Below are 24,219 nucleotides of genomic sequence, written 5' to 3' on the forward strand. Positions count from 1 at the left end.
GTTTGTTCCGAATAGTTATTTGTATTTTTATTATTTTTAACGATGCACAGATATGAAAGACCACAACGAGCTACGACTAAAGTGGTCCCAAGATCGAATCCCGGACTGGAGATGGGTGCGTGTCTCTTCATCAATTTCATCACTCATCCTCATCGTCGAGATTAGCCAAAATTGGAAGTGATATGAAGCTAAATAACAAAAATCAAATCAAAACAGGAAAGACTTTTGGTGCAGCCACACACACAGAATAACCTACCTTCCTTAACATGATGTTAGCACAGATAAGTTACTGTCATGTTAGTAACATCCTCCTGAAATCTTCCCCAGAGTCCCAACTTATGGTTATTTTGGTTCTAAGTTTATTCTTACTCTTCCACCTGCTCGCTACATGGATCAGGCTAGGGGGATGGAGACACAACACAGTAAAAAATGAGGAAGGGATATATAAATGCGTCTTATGCAATGGTGAGGATGGGACAGAACATTTATTCTTATGTCAGGACACGCGCGTTCTGCAGGAGGAGAAGCTACGCAACATCAGCTTGGAAACTGTGTTCAAATCAATCGTAGTGCAAAGGAACATGGAACTATTGGAAAAAGTGGGGGTTTATTTACAAACAGTTAGGGGAAAAAGAAGTGTTGCACCGAGACGGGATAAGGAAGAGGAATAAGTGTTAGTTTAAGTGAGAACTGTTAAAACGACCAGAACTGCTATTTTACACCTATACGAAATGTAATGGAAAGTGTAGTGTATAAGAAAAATCATAGTTGTGTAATACGAATAGATGTAGTGCGCACAGCCGATGGCTCGCACATGAGATGAGCAATAAATACTTACTTACTTACAGAAAAATTCTGGACAAACATCCCCTGATGACTCATCACCGTAACGGTACATCTTGAGAGGCGTGAGGGGTTGACGACAACTTTCGCAATCGCCGGAAGCATTTCGCTTGGTTGGCGTCTTCTCGCGACACGTGTTTCGTGTACTGTGTACTGTGTAGCAAAGAGAATAAGATTTGCTGTGTAGTGTAGTTCTGTGCACATTCAGGAGAGAACGAACTACCACCACAGATTTTCGGAGTAAGAAAAGTAAGTATTTATGCATGTTTTCTACAATTTCATTTTATATGTTCTTTGTTCGCTGAAATTCTGATTTAACTGCCTAATTATAAACGGTCGAATAAAGGAAAGAACCTGGTCAGACCCAACGATTACACCAAAATGGGAGATTAGCTTCAGGGCCCATTATTTACCATACCATAATAGTTTCACATTAAGCTTCGTTGTTATCTAAATAGTTGCAAGAACTAAGTTATGTGTTAGGTGAGAGTTCAATGCTACCTTGTTTTTGTTCTCTGCCTATTTAATTTATTTGTGTCATTGCGGACAATCCCAGTGCCGTGAAGCAAATATACAGGCATATAAAATTTCAAAATGGCAGAAAGCACACTTTTTCTCTCTCGCGATCACTTGACCCCTCATTCTCTTTTTGGAATAAAAAAACTGCCTTCTCATTCCTCTCTCCCTTTTGTTTGTAACGTTTTTGTCTATTTCTTTTCCGTTAAAGCTTCCCATCTTCATTTCTCATTTTAGTATCTCTTCCTTCCTGTTTATTTCCTCTGTTTTCGAGCATTTATTTCCCTATGTGTACCCTCACATTTTCGGCCTGTTTCTTCTTTATTCTCTCTCTCTCTGTTATTATTCCTCTTCCTTGCCTGCCTCTTTTCGCTTGCTTTGCTTCTATATTTCTCTCTCTCTCTCTCTCTCATCTATTTCTTTCTCCATTTTTATATTTCTTTCTCTGTCTTTTTTCTATTTCTGTTTGTTCTTTTCTACTAGTTCCTCTTTCTCTCTCTCTTTACTATATCCACAGAGATATATATCATTCTCTCCAATTCTTGCTTCTCTATTTCGCTCGTTTTTCTATTGCTTCATCTCTCTTGTGTTTCTCTATTTCTCTCTCGCCCGCCTGTCTCTGACTCGGCCTCTTTCCTCTCTTGTCCTCGGTCTCCCTCCCGATGGCTGATTACGTCATTGGCTTGTAATCAAAGGATCTCGGGTTCGATACCTGCTACAGACACATTGCGCAGTGGTTGGGATCACGCTTTAAACTATAGGTCCGTTCCGACCAACCCATTTGTACATAAAGTGGAGTTAAAACCAACAATTCGAACAATTCTCTTCTCCTCCTCTCTCTCTTCACCGTGTGTGTGTGTCCGACTCGCTCCTTTATCTTTATCTGTCTCTTTTCTCTTTCCTTCATTCTCTGTCTGACTCTTTAATTCTATTCCTTTCTCACATTCTCTGCCGCTTCTTCCGTCTCCCTTTCTTTTATTTCTTTTAATTTTAAAACACTTTTTCTTATGAGGAGATGTTGGACATATTTACATCATGTTCGCATGTTATCATAAGAAAGAAGTGCTTTAAAGGAGAGAAAAAATAGATGAAAGAAGCTGCAGAGAATATGAGAAAGGAAGAGAATTGAAGAACCGGACAGAGAGTGAAGGAAAGAGAAGAGATACATAGACATACACCGAAGAGGAGGGGGGAGCGGAATACAAGAACCGAGGGAGAGGGTAAAGGGAAAAAATACGAGTACATGGGAGAGAGAGAAATAGGGAAGCGAGAGAGGGGGAAAGAAATAGGGAAACGAACGAGAGGCATTTACACATTCTGGATGTTGTTTTTTTCTTTTAGAAAAGAGGAGTAAGCGTAATAAAAATCTAGAATATCTTAACCTTATATATGTGAAAGATAAGAAATATTATATTAAAAAATCCATGAATGCTAGAGACAATGGTTCTATCAGTGGCGTGCGCACTTTTTTTTGTGGTCCGTCCTCATTTTGTCATTTTTTCGTACGTCTGGCGTTCTTCTTTTTTTTAAGTGCAGGCGAAAGGGGGTTATAACCCCCACCAATAACTCTCCTTGGGCGCGCCACATTAACACGCAATATTAATTGGATATTTTCCATATCCAGTGTAGTTTCAAGAACTAGACAATGGATAATATCGAATTAACATTCCATACTAACATCACTTTAAACAATAAATATATATATATATATATATATATATATATATCACTCATCTTAGTAATAAGAATGAAATGATCATCCTAGGACTTTATAAAAAAAAAATATTTTTAAATGCTACTTGTCTGTTGTTCATTATTCTTAACTGTGCAATTAAATTGATATACTCAACTAGTATTTTGTTTTGATATCACTAGTTCTCATGCAAAAGTTTATTTTATTATTATTCTTAAGGCACCTATTGTTCCTGTCATGAAGACAAGAGAGAAATATTCAGAAGCTATTGTCGTGCAGAGAATTGTGAGGCATATGATTCGACTGAAGAAGGATTATTCTGTGCTTATTGTGGATATCTACCCACCAAGGATGCAAAAGGTAAGTGTGTGTTACATATTGTTATCTGAAACATGAATATTTGCATTTCCAAATCAATCAGTGATAAGAAGATCTCACTTTCCGTAGACAATTTACCATGATGAAAGTATTCTTCGTGTTTGAAATTTGGACTTGCGAGTTAACAAATATAAATAGAAGAAGTCAAAGTTGAATTAATTTAAACTGTCTTCAGAATATATTTCCTTCGCTTCAACATTAGGTACATTTAAGGGTCAGATTTATTAAACTGCTTGACACAACATCCATGTGGCATATCAAAAGGGGGTTGGTGGGGGTCACAACTTATAACCACCTCTTTTGCTCAGTATTCCTTAAAAAATGTTGAAAAAAAACACATCAAAGGCAGAAAAAATGGCAAATTGAGGGCTCATTAATAAAAATAAGCATATGTACCCTAGGGTGTTTCATTTTGTAAAGCAAAAAATAAAATGTAAAATTTTTGCAGACTTTGCTTACGCCCCGAGTCTCAGTGATGTAAAAGATATATATGCCAAATTTCTAGGAGATTGGATAACATTTAGAGGTTGCACACTTTGATCAGTTTTGTAAAAATAGGCAAAGAATACGATTTTTCAATGTTAATTACTTTCATTGGGAAAACTAGAAATCACAAACTTAAAATAATATTGAAACTAGACACTAAGATTAATAGGTAGTATGATAGGCAAAACGTGTGTTATATTAATCAACTTTGAACGATGCAATCCCTTCTTTTGTTCGCTTGGTGTCGACTTTTCTGTGATACTCGACTACCCTCAACAAGAATTGTTTTTCTTGTTCGTCCCTGACCGATTCGTTAAACTTTTTTATCAGAGCAATTCCTCTTTCTGCGGTATCATTGACCACCTTAAGAGCGTTCACATGGCTTCTTAGAGAATCACTGCAGTATTCTGTCACGTCGTGGATCCCAAACAATTCAAAGAACGTCTTTGTTTTATTAGTAACGAAATGGCTCAGGTATTTTCCTTCAAAAACTGGGTTTTTACCCTCTAATCGTTTCATTTCCTTTTTCTTTGCAGGTTTAGTTTCTAAAATTTTTAGTCATATTTTCCTTATGAGCCTGAGTAATACGTTCGTCCAAAAACGCCAATCCTACGTTTGTTTCTGACAGATACCAAAGGTGTCTCTTAGCAACTGTGAGAGCACTTTTTTTGACGTCTGCATCTGGGTAAGTGCTCAGAAGCTGTAGCATATCCAAATCATTCTTTGGAGCCCATCGACTTACAATTGCCTCGTGCCAAAAGCGAACATATATGAGGCTGACAAAATGTGCAACCCGTTTCATTCCTTTCAATTCTCGTTGAGGAATATTCATCTGTTTAGTGAAGAGGACAATTTTAAGTGCATATATTGCCTTTGCCATCTACCTTGCCTGAAGCAGAGCCCCTGGGATCCTGAAACTGAAGTCGTTTTGAGACCAACCTCCTAGGTACAGGAGTGAGAGTTGTAATAACTCTTTGTAGTCTTCTCTTGGATGACTTCCGTCTTTTAGGACATTTTGGATGCAGTTAACCATTTTCACCCGTTGTTCTTCTAGAAAGCCTTAAACGGGACTTTCTTCATCCAGCATCGTCGTATATGACTTCTTATCAAGTGAAGCCCACAGATTTTGGAACTTCCGAAAAATTTGGATGTCAGGACCACTTGATGGTACGCCACAACACTCCTCAAACACTCCTTTCAATATTAGTTCATGGGTGTGATGACGGCAAGCCAACCACAACAATGTTCGTCCGAATTCCCTTTCAATTCCGGTACGTACATGCCTCTTGGATCAGTCCTGTATTAGATGCTGTAGTATCAAAACACATACCGATGATATTGTCACGTAGCCCAAATCGGTCCACTTCCCGAATAACTACTTCAGCCATCTGCTCACCAGTGCTTTTCAGGGCAACAGATACAGCAAGAAAATGCTCAAAATCTTTGCCAGTCACTAGAACTGCAACTCTATCTTCCAAAGTTTTGACACTCCCATGGGCAACTGAGGGCAACAGTTTACTATCCCAATGCAAGACCAAATGAGTAGGATTTTCAAAGAGTGACCCTTCGATTTTCTTTGCCATTTTACTTCTATTGATCGCCCGAGCTCGGTAAACGGTAGCTGGAGATACGAAAATTTTTGAAACATCGTGGCCAAGGCTCTTTGCAGTTGCTATAAATGAAGTACTTGCTTGTTGAATAGAGAGCTGTTCTCGATCCCAAGTAAACGTGAGTGTCTGAACAAGAGGTTTTAATCTAGGACTTGAATGTAATTTTTTCGTTGCTGGAGGCGAAAACTCGGCCTCTTCATCACTAAGTACTGCTGATGATGGAGATGAGTCTTCCAGTATAACTGTCTTATTGATTTCAGCGATAGCTTTGTAATGTTTATTCTTATATGAATCATTCTTGTCTTCTTTTGTACACTTACTTCTTATTTTCGAGGCGAAAACCTTGTCTACTCCACTCGTTGACGAACTCATACGATCTTCTCTTTGTGACCTAAGAAATTCTTTATCTTCTTGTGATACGCTAGTCATGTCCATCACATTTTGCCGTGAAATGTCAAATAACTCGACGAGATCACCTTTCCAAATCTGCCGTTTCACATTTGCTTTATCCGTGTTTCTCGATTTCTCTTTACCCAGATTTTGGTATTCTTTGTACAGCTTCTGTATACCAGCACGGATATTCTCCTCCGTCTTAACAGGGATATTTGCTTTCCTCCACACTTCCTGTAGTTTAGTACTGGTAGATTTAGCAGCATCCGAAAGTGTTTATTTCATTTCCTTGTAATGGTAAATAAAAACTAAAAGTACTTGTTCCTTTGAAGGGAGCCGAACTCCTAAAAACTCACCACTAGGCACCTTTTCTAGCAGCCAAATTCCTCTTTTGGTTCCCATTTTAAAGTTCAATTACATGCAAAAGATGAAAGAAATACATGAGAAGCCCATTAGTACAAAGCACTTCAATATTAGAAATTTCACTAGTTTGAGATAAAAGTGATCAATGTGTGCAACCCCTAAATATTATCCAATCTTCTTGAAATTTGGCATATATATCTTTTACATCACTGAGACTCGGGGCGTAAGCAAAGTCATATGAAAATCACATCTTTGGGAAAATGAAACACCCTAATGTACCCCTCCTCCTTTCGAAAATCCTGATAACTCATAACATCACTCACAATCTGAATAGCTTCTTATTGGATGACATAATGATCAGATCTTAACCCCCTCATACCTTTGATACCAGCTTTATAAATGAACTCAGGTTAATTCAATATGCTTAACTGTTAATGTTTGTAGTCTGTCTGTCTGTCTCTCTCTCTCTTTCAGTAGTGGAATTCTCTTGTGGAAAATTATTTTTATACTCATAGATGTTATAGATAAGGATATCATATAAATTTTGCTGTTTAATGTTGCTTTTATACTGCTTAATGTGCAATAACTATATCTTGCCTCTTTTATTTTCTTTTATCTATTTGTGCATATTACCTCTTTTTATGCTTCCAACAAAAGTGTCTGTAGCAATGCCTATTATCCTAATGACATGTGGAATATGCATTTTTAAGTCATAAAGTAATTTTGGCTCTAAATTTTTCATACCACCTTTAAATACAAACTATCATCCACAGATGGAAAATCCAGAATACACCACTCTAAATATTTTTTTTGTGCAAGTGATAAATTATTTTAAGTAACTTAACTATACAAAAATAATGGCCAACATGAGAAACAGTCATGTATATTCTCTTTCACTTTCTTAATTGCTTGAGATATGGAATGGTATTCTTTTCTGTTAACATACAAACTTTTATACACATCAAAGACTTGGAAATTTAATTATTACAATGACATTTAGTCATGGAAAGTGGTAGAGGAGCAGTTATAACTCTTTCTCCTTTTATTTGTTTTTCTTTTTGTTTCATCCTTTCTTTTCTCTTTTCTTTCCACTTGCTTTCTCTATTCAGCCTCTCTCTTTGTCAGAGAGAAATAGACTCCTTCCCTCACTCATGTCTTTTATTCCCTCTTCTCCTTTATCTCTCTCTCCCTCTCTGTGTCTCTCACTGGATTTGTCATTTTTCTTCTCTCCAACACACACACACATATGTATGAGAGTGTGTGTCTCATTTAGAGAGAGAGAAATATGTGTGTGTGTGTCATCTTCCCTTTCTCTCTTTCTCCTCTCCCTTTTTCTCTCACTGCATTTCTTCCATTTTTCTTCTCTCCTAGAGGGAGACAGACAGAGAAATATGTGTGTGAGACAGTCATCCTTTCTCTGAAGGAACAGAAAAAGGAAAGAGAGAAGGAAGAAAAGAGTAAGAAGAGGATAGGAGAGTGATAGAGTGAGCCCTCCATCTGCCTTTCTCTCTCCCTCTCAAATTTTCTATCCTTTTGTGAGGGAAAGAGAGGTGGTGGGATGGAAAGGAGAAAAGAGTGAGAGGGGGAGGGAAGAGAAGAAAAGAGAGATAAGTCATGCAGAGTTTCCAATTGTAATTCATATACAAATTACATAATTCAAAACCATGCATTCTCTTCATCTGTTTTAGTCTCACATAAGTCCCTAATTATTATATTTTCAAAGCTCCAAGTAATGTTCCTCTGTGATAAAGTGTTGACTGTTTCGCATTCATATTATATGATATAAACAGGAAAAATTAGTCTTGTATTTTTTAAATCATTTTTTTATGTATAGGATAAACGTTTATGAACAGAAAAGTAATATAAATGAACTAAATTGAGTATGCTATATATGCTATATCTTTAATCACTTTGTTTTGGCTTATAAGTATATTTCAGAATCTGTCTCCTCTATAGTTTTACAAAGAATATTATTGCTATTATATTTACACCACCTGGGTATGGTAATATTTTCCCAGTGCTAATTTAAATAAACCTTGAATGTTCTCTGTTTCATACCAGTAAATATGGTATTTGTTTTGTTTTACAGTAACTTCACATCAATATTTTCTTGGCCCTGTGCAAAGACATGCAACATAAAGGAGAAAGTGCTCTTGTGATGAGTTTCGGGTTCAAGTCTGGCCTGTATAGGAGTATTTTTGTGTACCCATCTTCATGCTTCAAAGGTAAGCGCATACAAACTTTAATTGCTGTAGTTGAGGGGAGGAACAGTGAAAGTAATATACTAAAGGGGTAGAAGTTGACTAGTTGGATTCTAAATATTTTGTAGTCATTAGTAAAATAGAAGAGCTGAATTCTTGGTTACTGTTGTTGTCTTTAATATGAGTGGTTCTTGGTTTGAACTCTTTGGAGTTCCAAAGTTCTGTATTAACCCAACATCATAACAGTTGGGGAGCTACATGCAATAAATAAAATACTGTGAGCTTGAACACCAGTAACAGTGCTGATGGTACACAATGCGTTAAGCACATATTATGCAATGAAAAGCTGTTTGTCTGGTAGGCCTTGACCCCTCAAAGGGATGTGGAGTCATGGAATTTAGTGTAGGTAAAAGGGAAACATATTGGTACAGGGATCTGCTTGAATGTCCAAGCATGGTGATGATTTGTGTTCTTGGGTCATGGCAGATATTAAATAAGTCAAATTTAATGTCAGTGTACAACAGCCATTTGAGGGCATTGTTCTACCATGTATTTTTTTCTTTTTTTGTGGGTTGATGCATAGTCAGGACATTAAGTCTCATTGATTGAGAGATTGTTTTAATTGGATAATACGTGATCAGGAATAAATGTGATGTTTTGTAATTAAATTCAAGAAAAAATATGATATTTATGCATGCTTCATTTATTTTCAGGAAGTATCACCATTTGGTAAAAAACGATTTTGAGAAAGAAGCACCCTATCTGGCACTAGTAGTGGAAGGAATGTTGTCCCGGTAGCTGCAGAAGCTAGAAAGTGCAGTGTGCCACTTTACGAACATTTATCTATGCACTTGTTGACATATACTATAGTTTTGAATTAGACTACCCCAAAAGTTGTGCTACATGTATGGTATTAGTCCAGTATATGTATACTATTATGCCATAAAGACAGACTGTCACCTCAAGTCATCTATCTTATGTGAGAATTTCAAGGAATGAAAGCAGACTATGCATTAAGCACCAGTGTATCTGTGACAAACAATAAATGTTCTGTCTCAGGATCTTCTGTATCATTTGTTACTATGAATTGCACCTAAGTTTCTCTTATTGTTCATTAGCAACAATGGTGTGGTGATTGAAAATGGTATGCATAGTGTTTCTGTGTTTTATATTCATTTTAGGTTACAGGTTGTTGATTTTTTTCTGTTTAATGACAATGCTTCTTTACTCCTACATCATTTACTTTTTGTTCATAATTGAATTTTTTTCCTATTTGGTTTATTCTGTGATTGTTAATTTGCATGTATACACGATAAGGCATAAACATGTAGATTAAATGAGAAGGAAAATTTATTTACTTTCTTTTTTCAGCTATGATCTCTCATTTTGTGCAAAAGTTATTTTCAATATCTCCTGAAAGTGTCACTTCAGTTTCAATATTCAATTCAAAATTTGCACATATAACCAACCATGAACTCACAAGGCCATGTCACTTTGAAACAGAAAGGTGTGTTTATATATGTACAAATGTGAACAAGAAAAACCCAATTTTTAAATTAAATGTAGCTTAGCACCCCCATTACCCTGCGCTAGAGAAATTTACACTAAGCTCCCTCCACCTAAAATATTACAGTACTGATAAATTCTTTCGTTTACTAAGAAGTGTTTTCAGCATGTTCTAAATGTGGGAAGTGTACTATAAATGATAAAATAATTTATAGAATGCACTTAACACACTTGCAGAATATATAATATTGACAATATTCCTTTCCATCACTTTTTCAGCATATACAACACTACTGAAGCACATTAAATGTGAAGTGCTTCAAGAGAGTGTTTGAAAAGTGAAATATTTTTTACAGTGGAGAAATGTATTGGAACTTTTCCCTTGCAGGTATGCAACCTGCATGAGCAAGAAAAGAAAAAAATTGATGCATTTCAATGTGTCACTCTACACACTAAAGATGCATCAAATTTTTTGACTCCAACGACACGTTTAGGTGCATCAAACGAAATATCCACTTTAATGTGTCATTTGACACATTTATTTTGATGCATTTAGGTGCATCTGTCAGTTTGATGCATTTTAGTGAATCATTTGACACATTTATTTTGATGCATTTAGGTGCATCTTTCAGTTTGATGCATTTTTAATGTGTCATTGGAGTCAAAAAAATTACGCACTTTTGTGTGTCAATTGACACACTTTGAGTTCTGTGTGTGGGCACTGTTCTCCCCCCCACCAAATAATACTTATTACCTGTCCCTTAGCAGTATACTAGCAATACAGTAAGTGATTATTATATGTATATTAACGAAGTTCAACATTTGTCCCATGCTGACATTTTTATTCAGTCCAATTTCCATAAAAATAAAAAGCAAATGAACTGCACCCCAAATTTGGGTGAACGCAACCTGCGTCCGCAAACCCGCCTGTGGGCACCCCTGATACCAGGAAGGCGTTTCTTCAAATTATGGAAAATAAAATAGTCGCATGGAGCAAGGTCTCGGTTGTTGCGAGGATGAAGAACACACTTCACATAGTTTCCCTCAAGATATTTAGAAAAAAATATTTATGATGTGTGGCCGCCCTGTTGTTTTGGTACGAGCAGTCATGGAACCCGCCGAGCACAAACACGTCTCTCTGTTGCCAATGTGTGAGTGGAACCTAATGAAATTTTCAGTTTTTCTGATAGCACTCTAAACGTTTTTCTACGATCATCTCTCACTATGACAGTAGCGGTGTTGATGTTTTCTTCCGTAAGAACAACAACCGGAGCCCCGCGTCCGCCTTCATTTGAAATTGATTGTCTCCACTTTCTAAACATTTTAAACCATATTCGAGCTGTATTATAGGGAAGACCAGACTCTCCATAGGTCTCCTGCAGCAATGCATAGACCTCAGCTGACGATTCCGTAGGCGGAACTGAACATGTGTCAACTTACACAGTTGTCACAGGCACACAAATGAAGTCAAAACAATGAAACTAGTACCTAGTGTACATTACACATTAAGCTAACAATGTAATATAAAACTAATTTTTTGCGCGCGAAACTATCTGAAAAAACCTATGAACATTGTTTATTGAACTGCCCACGTATATAAACAGTTTTACTGAAATAAATATAAACTTTTTAGGCATTGTAAATTGTTTTATCGCCTTTTGGAATTCACAGAGAAAAATTGCTGTAATTATGATGCCAAAAATTAAATATGCATGTTCGTCCCATACCATGAAACAGAAGTAATTTGTATGAAAAATACACGTAAGTACGCATGCAGTATTAACACAGACACACACACACACACACACACAGACAGACAGACAGAGAGAGAGAGAGAGAGAGAGATACTTATTGGTTGACTGATTGGTTTTGTTTTATTTTACTTTGCTTTTCTGACATTTTGGATAATCTCGAAGATGAGGATGTGAAGATGAGATGATGAAATTGATGAAGAGACACTCACAAAGAACACCCATGTCCACACCAGGAACTACACCACGGGGAGAGAAATGCTTATGGCATCAAAGCAAAATAAATATGACATAAGAGTATTCGGTTTAACGCACTGTAAATAAGAATTTATCTTATTTAGTACTTATTTATGTTAACAAAAGATTTTTCAATGCACCACACAGAAAGTTAATGTTGGAATATACAAACAAGCCGAAAGAAACAGCAGTAGCGTAAAGTAAATAAAGTAACATTTGAGAACACAACAAAGAGCTTTACGTATTCCAAGTAAAGAAAGTATGATACGGAATAAAGTCTGTCCCGGAGACCCATTATATATTTCTTGGCACATCGTTGTCCCTTAATACAATTTCGCTTTCTATTGAAACAGCCAGCAGGAATGTTCCTTTCGTGCAAAATATCCTTTGAAGTCCTTTCAGCCACTGTAATGGGCTTTAGTGCTTCCGGTGATGCCAGTTCTCTCCAATATGAGATCGATCCTTGTTCACACACTTCCTGGAAGCGCTTAGTGGCAAGCAAAACCATGCATCATGTACACTTTGTCTTTTACGATGACAGGAATTACATTTACCCAGACGCCAGAATCTTAAAATATGGTTCTCCTGTGATACCTAGGTATATCTTCCTGAGTCACAAATCTGCTGCTTAAATTATGCCACTTTGATCTCGCCGCGAATCGTTCTTTAACATGCTCAATTCTTCCGTGTACTCTCATTAAGATAAATTATTTTGCATAATGATCATCATTATTGAGATTCTGACTCCTGCTTATCAGCCTTTGAAATTCCGATTCATAATGCCTTTCATCTATTTACATGAATTTTATTAAATTTGATTTGAAGATTTTGTTTTTGCTCACCTGGCGTAGTAAAATTCTGAAGATTTATTTGCAATAAACGTTGATTAAAACTCAAGATTCATTGAAGTATAGCTTTTCCTTACCGAGAGTTTAATGTCTAACACACCAAAATAATTAATTTAGTTTCATTATATGTTGTCATTAAACACAAGCTTGTGTTATTTAACTCCCAACACTTACAACATATAACTGGGCTTCCCCGATGGCGCAGTGGTAGCGTCGTCGCCTTGTAATCAAGGGATCCTGGGTTCGATACCCGGTGCAGGCACATAGTGGTTCGGATCCAACTTTAAACTTTAGGTTAAGTCTCGATTAGCCTTACTGTGCAAAAAGTGGACTTAAAACACCAAATCAACCAGCAACTTATAACTATTCATTCCTTTTAATAGTTATAAGAAAAACTAGGGATTTTCTTGATTATGAGGAAGATGATTGAGAAATATGTTTTTTGAGGTGCTGTGCTATAAATTAAATAAACACCTAATTTGAGTTTTGAAGGGATAAATTTGAAACATACAACGTAGTAATAACATCACATATTTGTCAGTTTATCTTGTTTCAATGGAGGGTAAATCATGGTGGTCTAACAAGACATGTAATCATATATAAAGCAGTGATATAATTTTCTTGCCAAAGGTGAAATTTTGAAATCAATGATCAATGAACTTCAGATATGGTGGCACTTTTGTTATGTTTGGTGTGTTCAATTGTTTTCTTGCAATGTAATATTATTACTTTTTTTTTTAAAAAAAAATAATAGCTTACTTTAAGTTATGTATTACATTGCCTGCCTGCCCTAGAGCGCTTCCTGCCTAATGACAATCAGCAAGATGTAGGTGCTTTCCTTGGTGGAAAGACTAACGAGGTGGATGTAAGCCGATGCTGAAAACTCTCCCTTCCGGCGCATGACGTTATCTGAGTTGCAGGAGAGAACTACGGGGCGTCCGCTCGCCCTACAGTGAAGCGTTCTTCGTGAAATCAAACATTTAAACTACAAATTCAATATAACTTCAAAACAGGCGGAATAACCAAACGGAGGGCGTGATGGGGTTGTATCCCTCCAAATGTACGGTCCAAAAATTGAGAAAAAAAAAATAAGGGAATAGTTAAGAATGTGGATATCTTGCAAATATCAAATAGAATACTGTGCAGGGGTGCCCACAGGAGGGGATTATGGCGCAGGTTGCGCCATAGAGATTTTTGGGGAGGATTTTTTCCCTTCAAATAATATAAAATAAGACGTTTATATCTCTTTCCAACATATATTATATTGTTATGTAAAAATTTTACACCTTGAATGCACCATATTTAGTCCATTAGATGAAGAAAAGAAAATGTTTAAGGGTATTATCGAAGGGGGGAGAAATATCCAACTCTTACATTTTAGGCCTTAATTGACATGTGTGTTCTTGGGGGATTCTGAATTAAATTTGGGGGGGGGCAGTATCCAACTCTAGGTCTGAGATTATGGCGGGTATTTTAGTTAGAGGGAGATTGAGCATTAAATTGAAGGGGGTATCCAATTCTTGTGTATTACTATTGATTGATTGATTGATTTGGTGTTTTAAGTCCACTTTATGCACAGTATGGCTAATCGAGACTGGACCTACAGTTTAAAGTGGGATCCGAACCACTTGTGCCTCCATCGGGTATCGAACCCGGGACCTCTTGATTACAAGGCGGGTGTATTACTATTGTCTTAGAGTGTTGCAGAAACTCTGGTGTGGAGACTGAGAATTAATTTTTTGGAGGATACAATATCCACTCTTCAATATCAACAGTAAATCTAAAATTGGCATGGAAATTTTGGTGGTAGGATTGAGTATTACATTTAAAGAGGGAGATAGAAAGCTCTTGCTAAACTGTAAAATCTTAGATTGTTAAGGGATTTCTGTAGTGGGGAGAGAGTTCGAACATTAAAGTTTGGAGACTGTATTTAGCGATATGGTATCCACACGGTTTCGGAGCCGAAAGTGCGAAAAGAGAAGCTGGAAAAGAGTAAATATCGCGGTATCCTAAGAAAGTATTGACACCCCATTAAATGAATATTCTTGAAAGCCTGCAAAGAAATGGATGTAGAAATTTTCTTGCTCGCCTCGCTCACAATAATCTGTTTCTAGGATGCGTGTTTGGCGCTTTCATCAGGTGAATGTGAAGTTTCTATACTATAGCTGCATTACAAGACAACCGATATTCTCGATTATGATGAACGATTTTAGGGGTGGTCTTGAGTGATGGGCACCACTGTTTATGAAAAAAGGGCAGATCAAGTATAGTGTTCAGAAAAAGGTTTACTTTTTGTAGACACGCTGTCGTAATTAAATACTTTGTGGGGATTACGATATGGTTTGAAGGTGCGAATTATATTATTTCGGGGGGACACATGACATGACTTTCGGGCGATGCGCCATTGGCCTTGGAGAGGATGGGCACCCCTGATACTGTGAAAAAGTTTAGTTTAGTAATAAATCTCTTCTCATCCATACTAGTTCGCATGAACCTAGTGTACCTAGAGTGTTCTATTAGTCTTACACACACAGGAACCTTCGTGTCCAAGCATGTTGAGTGTGAGACTTAGCGAAGGCTTCGACTTCCAGTCCAGACTTCGGCACTCCTTTGTGAGTGTTCTCTCATGGATTTCATGTATCATAATTATTTTTCGCCATCACGATAGCTTTACCTTTATTTCTTCTTATTGTTCATTGTTTTTGAAACGCAAATTCAAATTTTAACAATACACTGCCACAATTCTGACCACCTCTCTTACATTTGAAAAGCAGTTTCAATTGTTTCATATTAGCGTAATGAATCCTCTTACAGTTGTTATCTGATTTTCTAAGGCTAGAAAACACACAGAAAGAAGGAGAGAGAGAGAATGGGGAAATTCATTCCTACTTGATATGTTTACAACCGTTTCTTACAGGTAAAATAGCTTCAGTTTCCTCTAAAATATTCGATACGCTACTGCAACCACATGAGTGCATTCGATACGTAAAAGTATTAGAAATTACAATGGAAATATGTAAATGGAAAATTAAGCATTTAATTTTTTTTTCTGAAGAATTTGTTATTGTTACATTCGCTGGTTGTTCGAACACATGAAGTGCAGGAATTTTGTGGAAAATTGGCAAGCTTTTGCAAATCTTTAACAGTACAAAATAACATTAGAGTCCTTTAACATTATTTACATAGCAAGAAAATATGTACAGTATCATACCAGTTTTTTCAATTTCTTCATATATTTTATTTTCTCTGCAGTGTCTACACTTCGCAACTTTTTGTTTATTTATTTTATCCTCATGTATGTTCTCGTTTTGATGAAAAATTGAATAACTTCAAGTAACACAGACTGTTGAATTTCTTTGTAAACAATCTGGGCCAAATTTGTAATAATACAGTTACCAGGACAAAATAAATCTCCATGAAAGATTCTGAAGCAATTTTCTACTACGTTTATAACGGAACAGAAATGCTGACTTGCTTCCGTCAGCCGCTTATAAAAATCAAATTGCAACCAGCTTCCTTCTGCTGATCCACAATGCACATTTGGAGCCATATGATAACCTAGGTGGCCTCCCCGATGGCGTAGCGGTAACGCCGTCGCCTTGTAATCAAGGAGTACCGGGTTCGATTCCCGGTGGAGGCACAGTGGTTCGGATCCCACTTTAAACTGTATGTCCAGTCCCGATTAGCCATTCTGTGCATAAAGTAGACTTAAAACAACAATTCAATTCAATGAAAATCTAGGTCGCTATACTGTTGTCTAAAACGGTGAGCCACAAACCCTGCAACGCATTTGAGAGTTTCCTGCGATATTTTGTTCAGCTGCAAATCACCTTCAGTGACGTCACATGCTTGATAGTCCTCACTAATCTCCTCATTATCTGTGTGATCCTTTTCCACGATCTCGTTAAACAATGTGGCGGTTTGACATTTTTCCTCCAAATATCCTCCCTTACATCATATTCCACACATAAACACTTTTCATCTTCATTGTCAAGTATATTTTTCTGTGCCACAAAAGTTGAAGACGAATTTTTGCCTAAAATATAACATCGCATTCTGTACTTAACGGCATGTGGGTTGGGATAATCATTCGTGCTCCCCATTCCACGAATGCACGAGGAGAAGTTTTCCAGAATATGTTGGATTAGTTTGGTTGTTGTCAGGTATTTAATGTTAATCTTGTTTTGCATGCTAGCAAATAATCCTCTCAGAGCATTGTTGCACATTTGAATGCCATATTGCAATGGCAGTTTTCTTCCACTTCCTTGCACTTTCAGGGACTCCATTAATTTGTCTACTTCACTCAGAACAGCATTTTGTTCTTCCAATGAATATTCATAACCACGTTTTATATTAATCTCTTCAAAGTGACCATGTGAATTAAAAATATCAAACCAATCATTTATCAGTTTTAGAATGTAAGCGGCTTCTTTCCAGCTTCTTTCAATTTCACCTGCTTGTCCACAATAGAGAAGAGTTTGGACAATCTATTCAAGAAAATGTGTGCCGCATACTTTGCATTCTGACGCTGACTTTTGCTAACGTTTAACCCTTAGAAGACCGAGCGTGTTTTCCCGGTAAACGCACTAACGACCGAGGCATTTTCAGCGGGAATTTTAAATTACCGCATGCTTTAATATAAAATTTCATATCTCTCGAACTAAGAAAGCTGGAGTGACAAATTATACCTCGTTTTTTTTCAGTACAGATCTAGCTACAAGCCCATGACATAAAAACCAAATTTTCAGTTATCGGGTAGAAGAAGAAGAAAAAGAAGGAAGATAAACTTGTTTTTGTTTACGAAATTTGAAAATCGGCGGGCCCCTACACGGCTATGCCGAGACGTAAATGTGCAAAATTGTATCAGCCCATTGCCTGATATGTTTTGCACTATAGTACAAAAATTCACACACATATTCGAGATATTTTCCGGGGAAAGAAGTATTTCCCAATGTGAGGCATCCGAGTTTTTTAGGCGGGAAATTTGAAATTCGGCGCAGGTACATTATTTTTTTTTTTAACTCTGAAACTAAGAGCACTGGAGTTACAAATTATGCCTCGTTTTTTTTCAGTACAGATCTAGCTACAAGCCCATGACATAAAAACCAAATTTTCAGTTATCGGGTAGAAGAAGAAGAAAAAGAAGGAAGATAAACTTGTTTTTGTTTACGAAATTTGAAAATGGGCGGGCCCCTAAGCGGCGACTCCGCGACGTAAATGTGCAAAATTATACCAGCTTATTGCCTGATATGTTTTGCACTATCGTACAAAAATCAGGCACATATTCGAGATACTTTCCGGGAAAAAAAATATTTCCCAATGTGAAGCACCCGAGTTTTTTTGAGCGGGAAATTTGAAATTCGGCGGACGTACATTTTTTTTTAACTCTGAGACTAAGAACCCTGGAGTTACAAATTATAACTCGTTTTGTTCAGTACAGATGTGGCTATAAGCCTATCACATAAAAGCAAAATTTCCCTTTATCGGGTAGTAGAAGAAGAAAGAAGAAAAAATTGTATGTTTTTACGAAAATTGAAAATCGGCGGCGACGCCGCGACGTAAATGTTCAAAATTATTATTTTATTGCGTTCGTTGCCATGGTAAAAGTGCCATTACAAATCCTAGAACTGAGAAAACAACGATAATATATTTTTTTTTTAAATGTAAATTTTCGGAGGGCTGTCCCCTTCCCAATATAACCCAAACGAAATTAAACCTTACTGGTTGTTTCTCACATACCTCAAGACTCATGCAGAACTAAAAACATGTATATCCGAACAAAAACAGAGTCACAGTATGTCCCAAAATTAGATACTACACGCAAAAGCATCTTGTTACCTATTGGTAACAGACGGTCGTTGCCGTAAATACCGGCTGTCACCTATATGTGACGGGCGGTCGTTTAAGGGCTAAATGATGCTGACTTATTTTTATGCAATTTTTGTGTCACTTGTGGATTTGTCTATAAGATTTTGAATGGAATTTTGGCTGCAATCTCCCCGTTGTTGAACACGAATCCATTGTCCAGAAAGTGGTTTCGAATCATTTTTACGTTCCCTTGTCCAGAAAGTGGTTTCAAATCAATTTTACTATCCTTTGTCCAGAAAGTGGTTTCCAATCAATTTTACTAAGTGGGGAACATCTACGAAAACATAAATATTCCTCGAAGGATCGCATGGATTTTGAAATGAACTGTTTATGTGTGAAATGCCTAAAGTATTGAATAATCCTCTGTGTACCACCAAGATCACAAGTGACTGAGTGAACGGGATAACCTGATGTTTCGAGACCGGAAATAACCTCCAACGATTTATTTTCCGTCATCGGGGAATAAAATTAAAAGAAAGTAGGTTGTTTCCATTTTTCAAACAAACCGCGAGCCATAACAAATTACACTGACGTACACGGATTGCAAGCAAATACCCATTTGTGACAAAATTCTTCTTTAACAGAAAATCGAAAATACTTGATATTCGTTTGTTTCGTCTTTTGTAATGATTGCTACAGCTGTAAATAGCACAGTTACGCATATTTTCTTTCGCAAAGCACTTAGATTCTTCTCACTAAAAGTGAAACGAAGACAAGAAAAAAATAAAGAAACACGCAGTTCAAAGTTCAAAGGTATACAGAAAAGAACAAGACCGGAAACTCCCCTTGTCACCCTCTGAAACGCACCCCCTCTTCTGGCTGTGATCACTCAGATGACGTCAGAGCTGTGACGTACGGCTGAGAGCCATGCGCGTGCATCCACCTGTTTGTCATTCCACCATGGGTGCATGCCCATGCTGGAATGACTTCACGGTTTCTCGAGGATAGTGAAGGTAATATCGTATCAATCCCTAAGATTTGAATTTCACTCTTTTAATTCCCTGATGCTATATTTGTTACCGCCTGGAGTTTCAACGAAAGTCCGAAGTAGCATTTACTGAATTTTTTGTTTTACATTGCGTAATAATGAACCACGGCAAATTGCACGGCCTATTATTTATTAGGAGGCCATTAGAGGCTTGCCAAAGCAACCTCTTAGGACACTAATAGTTTGCTTTGCGCAACTCGAATTTTATATATATTTTTTAAGGGTTCACAACATACTATTTTTTAAAAAATTAAACTGAATTCAGAACATGCTTGCAAGACTTACTTTTGTTTAATAATTCTACATTTTGTAATTTTGAAGTGAAATCTATTACTGACAATAAATTATTTCAGTTTATCAGAACACGTAATGGTATTTTAATATCAGGCTCAGGTCAATTTATTGTCATTCAGAATTTGAATAATAATTTGAACACCCAAAGATCAATTCAGATTAACGAGGGGCAATCTATTTTTTTAATTATCAGGATTTTTCTCAGATTATTGTGGATCAACAAATTTTACATACAAGAATTTTAGCTTTTGAACAGGTAAAAATTAAGGAAGTTGAATTACCACTTAATATTCCCAAGAATTTATCTGATTTCGCTATTCCCCAATGGACTCCGCTTGAACTTGCCTTAAAGCAACTTAATCAATCTATTAGTAAGGGCATTTCATTTCAGGAATTAGTTTAAAACCCTTTGCCCATGTCTATATTAGTTTTTATTATTTGGGATTTATTGCTAACTACAGCACTTGTGTATTATTTTTATAAGCACCGTCAACTTGCAAGACAGGTACATTCAGAGCAGCACAGCAATAATTTATAATTTAAGGCAACACGTCAATCATGGACATTAATATTTCAATTACGGTTGTATATTTTATTTAAATTTTCCTTATATATTTTCAAAGAGTTATGGCAGTTATTTAATCAATTTATTTTAATCATATTTTATTTTGATGAGGCAATTTAATTTAATTTAATTTTAAGAAAAGGCAATGGAATGAGTTTGGTCTTGTGTGCATACCGTGAATTAAATACACTTATCCTCAGCAGTTTCCTTTCATTATTATAATTTTCCTCTTATTTAACCTAACCTGTCTATACGAAACGACGTGGACGAACAATGCCTACATCAATCATGGGCATTTTTTATGAAGGACCTCCGCCGAAGCAGTCAACTACCACGCGGAGAGACTCGTCACTAACAACTTGAAGGAGGCATGCAGACATTTTTTTAGTAATACTACAAGAGGACTACACTTTTACCGGGAAGACTGAATTCAACTATGAATTTCCCAGTGCAGTGGATCACAGATTATTGATTTATCAACCACACTTCGTGAAGGAACCAGATAAAATTGCCCTCCACACTGTTTGCAGTTGGGACAACATTGTGCTTCAGTGTTTCCCCACACATGCACAGGCAAGCTTATACCATGTGTATTTATGTGGATGTTTTCCATGCATCATGGAAAATAATATTTTTCCATAGCCCTTCTTCATATGTTCAGTTCCGTACCATGCATGCTAGCCAGTTTTAACATGCAATCTATTTTACATCATAATACAAGGAGGCGACAAGCGCCAGTTGTGCCAATTAACCAGCGCTAGCAACAACTAGTGTATATTTTTTTTAAGAAGAAATTTTCACAATGGGTAACCTAACGGACATGCAAGTAATAGCAAAGCATTCCTACAGCACTTTCGAACATTTCAGGAAGTATGCTTTATTATGCCAATGTTTTATGCATATGTTCATTCCAAGCAGTTATTTTTTGTTTCACCAACATGGAACATAGTAAGCAACACATTTGTACACAGGACATTTTCTGATGTTTTCAATCAGAGCAGACAGTTTTGGACACTTGCAAGATATCTTTTTTTTGTGCAGTTATATATCAGTATTTACAAGGCTATACTACAGTGTATATAATAACATAGTCAAGGAAATCGAACGTTATTTTGGTTATCTATGTTTTTTGCCTGCAACAGTTTCATTATTCAGTGTAAATAATTATGTGCATCGAATACTTCCTACTCATACATAGGAATAAGCGAAATAGCCAGTGACAGTTTATATATTTGAAGAGGCTTATTTGGCTTCCAACGAAGGGAAGATTTGATATAAACAGTGCATAACAATATTTTTCCTTTCCTTTGGTCATAAGTGAAGTGGCTATAAATTAAGCAAAACGTATTACATTTTGGTGTACCCAGGCTTTTCTACATGCAGAAACAATGATCTGTGTATTTGTGATAAGTTTACTACGAACACGGGTATACCAAGATTCAATGCAACATCTTACGTCTATTTTTTATATATGTTCTACATGCTTATTTACGATTTTACTTACATACGTGAGAATCCACGCTTTCGTGTACTTACTTATAAACTTTTTTTAGTTTTCGAAGCTGATTTGAAGGGTCCACATCGAGCTCAATTCAATAGAAACATTGTGAACTATGGTTTTCCTTGCGAAAACAAGTCGGCCATTTGCAGAGGCTTTGTTTACATTTGCTGGAAGTCAAGCTTTGCCATCGCGCTGGTGATGGACAAAAGACAAACGACCGAGCGTTCGCGACCCGTAGGAATGAGCAATCCTACATCAAAAGGCTTACGTACGCACAATTGTGTTACGTCGCAAGTTATATAATTTAATGACATGAACTTTTGTAACTACCTGTCATGTAATGATACATAATATTGTTTTTATATCATATCGACATGCGTACTTGTTATTATCGATTGTAATGTTTTAGGTAATGGAATATTTTTTGGGGGGTTAGGAAACAGGAGAAAGCTATGTTACGTGATTAATTTTATTCTTGTAGTTTTATATTTTTGTATGTTTGTATTTTCTAAGAAAATATATGGAATTGGCGAACCTGGGTCATGTCAAGCTTTGCGATTTGACTTTTAAATTTTCAACATGGAAAATTTTCTCCACGGCGGTAGAACGTATCAATCCCTAAGTTTATATGTTTATTTTATTAAGTCTCTCTGAATGCTTCACGTTGACCAGGGCATTCACTTGTTTTTCTCAGTTGTCTCAGACTCTGAGGCATGTAAACAATGCACAGTGTTGTGCTATGCAAACCTCCTGAGCTATTCAGGAAAGAGGTAGTTTCTTCTGCCTATGGAGTCAGGGGTTTGCATAGTGGCAAATAAAAACACGATTCGGCATGGAGGAAGAGTTCCATGGCCTAGGGATATAGGGAGGAGACAAGCTGAGAGGTGACAGACTTTGGATTGGAGTTGAGAAGGGAGAAGAGGTTAGGAGAGCAGTAGGGCAGAAGTGAGACGACGCTCTGGTCAACCAATTGAGAAGCCAACAGAGGACTTCGTACATTTTATTCATCAGATAGACAGGTAACTATCCTAACACCCAGCCATGATTCAGGTTCAAAGGTTTGCAAAACCCAACGAGTGACCATTTTTTTTCTGCAGTTTAGTTCCTTAATCTTATTTGTACCTTTCGTATTGCCAAGCGTTAACTCGTCATGCCAATGAGGAGTGCTCTCATCAGAGGATGAATGATGAGTAACTTACATCACCCAGGAAATTAATTGCACAATGACTGGTTCAGATCCCATCATTCTTTAGAATAATACGATATGGTATGAGTCGTGGGGCAAGGTTAGTTTTCGACTGTCTGTAGCATGTGATCGGTTGGTAGTTGCAAGTATCTATACTTCGGGAAACGAAATTGAGAGTGTTGTCTTACCTCTGCCCTCTTCGCCGTTCGCCAGGCGACGTTGTTGCATTTGTAGCTTCTTCTCAACGGGAACGGGTTCAGTTTATTGATGTCAGTGATTCGGTAAAGTTGCCTATTGCTATTACCATCAGTGACACGAATAGTACTTATGACAATGAAAATATCTCACGTACAGTGGTGGAAAAAAGTTCTTCCCCATAAGACTTTAATGGCAGTAAATAATGCAGGATGGTAGGCAACACACATTGCAACTTTAGGTGATCGGGTGATTCTGTCTGTCTCAAGAGCAACTCGTCTTTTATGCAAAAGCCAAGAGGCCCAGGAAATTCAGGAAAGTCACGTGACTTCTCAGGTGCAATGTTGTTTGTCAGAAAATTGCCTCTTCTCAAGCCAAGTCGCAGAACCGAGAAGATATACACTTTATATGTCAGAAAATGATTCGCTTAAATAGGTAGAACGAAACGCTAAAATAACTCGCCTTAATTACAAATGCTATTGTACTATATGTGCCGCGGTAGCTCAGTCTTTAGGGCGGGTATTTGATGCCATGCGAGAGATCTGGGTTCGATAGCGAAGAGGGAGAATCGGGAATTTGTTCACCTGTTCAAGCGGTTCCGGCGCTCACCAAGCGCCCTATAAAGTGAGTAACTTTGTAACACGCTCTGGAAATGTAGTTTTTTCTTTACAATTTAGTCGTTCTGCTACTTTCAATTCTTCATTAGCATAGTCACCGTAACTCTCTCTCTTAGCCTTCCAGATGGCTCAGTAGAATCGGCGTCGCCTTGTAATCAAAAAGTCCCTTGTTCGATACCCGGT

The 24,219-nt window shown here is 37.0% G+C and overlaps 1 long non-coding RNA gene across 1 annotated transcript; it reads left to right on the forward strand.

Moving 5' to 3' along the window:
* The first annotated feature begins 1,051 nt into the window (after nt 1-1,051).
* Nucleotides 1,052-8,479, forward strand: LOC145984471 (uncharacterized). Its single transcript, XR_014441323.1, has 3 exons — nt 1,052-1,092; nt 3,272-3,412; nt 8,369-8,479. It is a non-coding gene; the product is annotated as an uncharacterized LOC145984471 (long non-coding RNA).
* Nucleotides 8,480-24,219: the final 15,740 nt, after the last annotated feature.

The sequence above is a fragment of the Lepisma saccharinum genome, chromosome 2, assembly GCF_977018435.1.
Source record: "Lepisma saccharinum chromosome 2, izLepSacc3.1, whole genome shotgun sequence".
In the NCBI taxonomy this organism is placed as follows: Eukaryota; Metazoa; Arthropoda; class Insecta; order Zygentoma; family Lepismatidae; genus Lepisma; species Lepisma saccharinum.